The sequence below is a fragment of the Arvicola amphibius genome, chromosome 14, assembly GCF_903992535.2.
Source record: "Arvicola amphibius chromosome 14, mArvAmp1.2, whole genome shotgun sequence".
In the NCBI taxonomy this organism is placed as follows: Eukaryota; Metazoa; Chordata; class Mammalia; order Rodentia; family Cricetidae; genus Arvicola; species Arvicola amphibius.
This window is the reverse complement of record NC_052060.1, coordinates 6,885,321-6,890,792: the sequence shown is the minus strand read 5'-3', so window position 1 is coordinate 6,890,792 and position 5,472 is coordinate 6,885,321. Positions and strand designations below refer to the sequence as shown.

Genomic DNA, 5,472 nt, shown 5'->3' with positions numbered 1-5,472 from the left:
GTGCTCTTAACCACTGAACCATCTCTCCAACCCTCAGCCTGCTTTCTTATACAACCCCAGGACCCCCTGCCTGGGGTGACACCACACACAAGTAGTGGGCTGGGCCCTCCAACAGCAGCCAGTAACCAAGAAAATGGCTCCATGGCCTACAGGAGAATCTGATGGGGACACTTCCTCAGCTGACTCCAGCTGGTGTCAAATCGACAATAAACAAAGCAAAACAAACAAAAACCCAAACCTACCCAGGACCGTGGAGCAATGAGCTCCGGACTGGTCATTTGTTGTTACAGGCAAACAAATGACAGTGGATGTCTCAGAGATCTGTGCTCGTGGGTTCCCAGCAAACTTCCCCTCAGGAGTCAGAGCCAGACGTCTCTCTCCTGGGTGCTGGGTGTGAGAAGGACTCTCTCCAAGAGGAATAGCAGGCACACAGTAAGAGATGCCCTGGGTGGACAAGTAGCCATTGGGATTGGGCAGAGCGGCTGGTATTAGGGAGGTGGCAGTGTTCTTCGGCGACCAAGCTTTGTCCTCACAGGGAGCTCTAAGGAGGTAGGGGCCCTGCTGGGGCGCTCCGTCTGTTCGAGATGGTAAAACTGGAAAGGGGGCAGAGTCCAGCAGAAAAAGCTTTGTGAAGAGCTCGCAGAGAGCCAACACAAGCCGACAGCTGGCAGGATAAGGAAGGCGGTAAGCAAATAAGTCCAACACTGGAACAGACATGGCCCCTTTCTGGTCCACCCTTTGTCCACTGGGATGGGCTGGGGCCTATGGTCGGAGGCCAAACAAGTTACCTCCTGCCTCAGCTTGTTTCCCTCTCTGCAGGCTGAGACTCTCCTACTTCTGACTTCAAGCCGTTGGTATGTATGAAATTCTTGCCTCTCCTGTGGCTGCCGGCCCACATCTGGCCACAGCGCAGTGTTGTGCCCCTCTTCCTACCCTTTAGTGTCTGCCGTTCTTAAGCCTTAGGAGCAATTTGTCAAGATTAATTGGACGCCGAACTGGCTCTCTCTGGAAACACAAGGAACTGTCTAGGCATCAGAACAAAGCTTGTGTGGGCAGAGTCTCATGATAAGGCTAACCTGTGGCCAGAGGCTTGGCCCGCCACAGCCCAGGAAGAAAAGCCGCCCTGTTGGAGGCACCAGGGACAAAAAGAATTTGTTCTGCTCATTTCCCCCAATCTCCTTGTTTTTCTCCCTAACTTAAAAGAGCCACCCCCTCTAATGACTGACAGGGTCCTTGTCACCTCCAGGGCTGACCTCTCTGTGTGCCTGGACTCTGCACAGAACATTCTCGGTTTGGTTTCTTGGATGGATGGATGGGTTCAGGGTTGGCCTAGTTATCATACTCTTCTGGGTCATGCTTTGTGGAGGAAGGTGGGCTTACGCAACCTTCCTTACCCCAGCCAGAATGCATTATTTCCTGCCCTTTCTCCAGCATCTGCCATTGATCTGGAAATTGGTCACAGTTCAGCTGTGGTCAGTAGTTAACTGCAGTTCCAGACACAAGGAGAAACAACAGCTTTCTCTGTATTCTTGACACGCTTTGAGGCCATGGCCTGATTCCCCACCTCCAGGCAAGTGTCCACCTTCCTTCTGTGGATGCTCTCTCTCAGAGCATCTGCCCGCCTCAGTCCAGGGCCACCGCAGATTCCAGGCCGGGATCCTCATGTCATAAGAAAGCTGCTAAGTTGAGAAGGAACCAAAGAGCTCAGCCATGGCACCCCCTTGGTCGAGGTCCTAGCTCGATGCTCTTAATCCTGGCACTTAGGAGGCAGAGACAGGAGGAGTTTAAGGTCGGACTGGTCTATAAAGTGACACTTTACAGAGGAAAAAAAGAAAGAAAGGGAGAAAGAAAGAAAGAAAGAAAGAAAGAAAGAGAGAGAGAAAGAAAGAGAAAGAGGACAAAAACAGAAGAGGGGTTTCAGCCAGGTAACCACACACAATTTCCAGAGTCCCTTGTACGGAGGCTGTCATGGTCACACAACCTGAAATCGTGAATGTACTGTCAGCAGTAAAGCTAACAGGGTCCTACCGGACTCGGCATCCTCAGCCAAGAACCGCAGGCCTCGAGACAGATAACTTTAAGAGGCACATCAGCTGAAAATAGTTCCTTTCTTCCAGCATCATTAACAATAACACTGAGCTATTTTTGCGTGTGACCTCAGCTTTCACACACGTGCGTGCTTTCCCGGTTAGTTTTTATGACGACCTATGAATAGATAAGCCGGGCTCTGTGGTTCATCCAGACTTCACAGAGGGGAAAACTGAAGCTCAGCGCGCCCAAGGCCGCACGCCTCTCGGAAGGCAAAGCCGCCTCTCCTGCGCGGTCCCCGAGTCTCCAGCCCCACTCCCACCCGCAACAGCAGCTGTGGTGGGCACTTTGCAGCCAGATAACCACATGTGTGGTTACTTTGTTCCTTAAGACCCTAGGAATAGGCTCCATGACGGCTTCTGCCGGGGGAGGGAGGCCCTAGCTGCTCGTTCTCCTCCCTCACGATAGCTACCATTGGATCAAATGTGTAAAACGGGCTGGAGGGAGGGTTCAGCAGTCCAGAGTACTTGTTCCCCTTGCAGAGGACCTGGGTTCAGTTTCCAGCACCCATGTGGCGGACAACTGCGGTTCCAGGAGATTCCTCGTCTGCACTACCTGGGCACCAGGTACACACCCATGTGGACAAAACACTCATACACACACTAAATACATACATTTTCAAAAATCTGTAAAATGGTTATGTCAAGACAATGCCCAAAACCATCATCTTAAAAAGCTTTTATTCAACCAGCAGAGAACATTCTAGAAGCCAAATCCAGAAGCTCTAGTTAGTGGCCTTGTTTCCCAAGCAGAGATGTACGGAGATTTATAGACGTCCAAACACACTTGACATAATTGTCATAGTACCGATGATGGCATAGCCCTCATGCCTGTCCAGGTCATGCCTGATCAGTTCGTCCAATCCCCTAGGTATGTGCTTCCTGTTCTGAGAACCCTGAACAGCAAGCAGGCACAGTCCCCATGGGGACCCCTGGGCCTGTCTGGGAGACACGAGTAGATGAGACTATGGAGATCAATGAGGAAGGATTCCGGTTTTGGAGATTCTGACTAAGTTTGGAATTCACAGAGCGGTTAGTTGTCTGGGAGTTCAGAGTGCCCAGCCACACCTTCGTCCTCATCTTACCCAATGGGTCATGTCCTGTTTCTTCATTGTCTCAATACCCAAGAAGCAGCTCACCCGTGGTGGCATGTGACAGCAGTCAGAAAGTGCTGGAATGTAGCCAGAGTTGTTTAGGCAGTGCCACCCACGTCTTGCTCAAAGATTCATCCCACAGCACCGCAAGGCAAGGTGGGTAGGTCCAGAGTGCACGTGGTAGAGGGTCCACCTTCCAGGCACCTGGGATGAGAAAGGAGGGGGCAGCTCCCTCAGGAACAGTGTGGGAGTGAGCTGAGCCAAGCAAAGTTTAAAGGTCAGAAGGGCATCATCAATGAGAGAGGGCAGTGTGGAACAAGGTGACAGGACCAGGAAACCATGGTTAAGATCAGCCAGGCGTGTACCAGCTTTGAATGGAAGATTGCCTGTGGAAGAACAGCGGTGAGCAAACCGTCGGGCTGAGAGAGAGAAACACAAAGGCCAGACCTTCTGGAAACAGTTGCCATGACCACACACCAGACACGGAAAGTTTCAGATTCCTTCCTGGGTTCTGCCTGTGCACACTGGTGTTAGCGTTGGCATTTCCTTTAAGGATAACATCTCACAGGGTCACTCATTTGGGGTTTTTGTTTTTGTTTTTGTTTTTCAGTTTAGGGTTTTTCTGTAGCTTTTGGAGCCTGTTCTGGAACTAGCTCTTGTAGACCAGGCTGGCCTCGAACTCACAGAGATCCACCTGCCTCTGCCTCCCGAGTGCTGGGATTAAAGGCGTGCGCCATCACGGTCTGGTTTAGGGTAACTCAGTTTAACATGTTCAAGTCAACACCTAACCAGACTTAACCTCACTATGTAGCCCAGGCAGGTTGGGACTCTCAATCCTCCTGCCTCAGTGCTGGGACTACAGATACTCTGGGCAAGAAAGAGGCTTTTGAGTAAATTTACCAGAATTTCTCAAAAAGTTTACTTGTACACAAGAAATACAGGTAACAGTACTGACAGACGCTCCCCACCTGTAATCCCAGCGTGGGGAAGGCAGAGGCAAGGGCATCAGGGGTTTAGGGTCATTCTTATCTACACAGCAGATCTGAGGCCTCGGACAAACATACACACAGATAACACATACACACATAAACACATACACACAGATTACACATACACACATAAACACATACACACGGATTATGCATATACACATAAATACACACACAGATTACATATACACACATAAACACACACGGATTACACATACACACAGATTACACATACACACATAAATACATACACACGGATTACACATACACACAGATTACACACACACACAAATTACACACACACACAGATTATAACACCTGACTAGAAAAATCAAGGACGGGGGCTGGAGAGGTGGCTCGGGGTCTATCAGCACCAGCTGCTCTTCCAGAGGCCCCAGGATCCACATGGCAGCTCTCTGTAACCTCAGACCCAGGGGTGGGGGAGGGTGGGTGATGAAGGGGGTTAGGGGTTGAGGGTGGGGGTAGGTCTGTCGCCTGTCGCTGCTGAGCTCCTCTAGCTTCCACAGGCCCCAGGCATGCACATATAGCACAGTCAACATACATGCAGTAAAAACACCCACACACACATAAAATAAAAATAAGTAAACCTTAAGAAAAAGAAAACCAGGGAGGGGAAGGAGGGGTGGCGAATTGGTTCCCTTTGTAGTTGGACTGGAGGGAAATCCACTGGATTTGTTTGCCTTTTATTCCTTTTCCTTTTTCCTGAGCAGGGTCTTAAGTTTTCCAGGGTGTTCTCAGATGATGAGGTGCCTCAGAGGTGTGGGGACAGCAGGCCATCACAGTTGGCCTTAGGACTTCGTGTTTGTATATCTAAATAGACTAACAGTCCTCATCATCCCGGGCTACATGGACAGAGGGACATAATGTGCACAAAACCTCACAACTGCCCCAGGCAGAGTAAATGCTAGATGCGTCTGTCACTAAATCATTGTTTTGGTGCTGGGGGTCAAACCCAGGGCTTTGATGGGTACACGCTAAACTCCACCACTCAGCTTGACCACTGAGATAAACCCTGAGGGTATGCTGTTGCTGTTTTTATCATTAAGATTTATTTTTATTTTATATATGAGTGTTTGTCTATATGTATGCAAGCTCACCATATGTGTGCCTGGTGTCCACGCCCAAGGCCAGAAGAGGATGTGTGGGAGCCTCCTATGACCAGAGTTGCCCACAGTTGTGACCACCATGTGGGTCTGACCCTGGGTCTTCAGCATGCCTTTAATTCCAGCACTCAGGAGGCAGAGGCAGGTAAATCTCTGAGTTCAAGACCAACCTGGTCTA

The 5,472-nt window shown here is 50.0% G+C and overlaps 1 long non-coding RNA gene across 1 annotated transcript; it reads left to right on the top strand.

The window, feature by feature from the left end:
- Window positions 1–299: 299 nt before the first annotated feature.
- Window positions 300–838, top strand: LOC119801231. The gene is made up of 3 exons (XR_005283145.1): window positions 300–432; window positions 536–684; window positions 820–838. It is a non-coding gene; the product is annotated as an uncharacterized LOC119801231 (long non-coding RNA).
- Window positions 839–5,472: the final 4,634 nt, after the last annotated feature.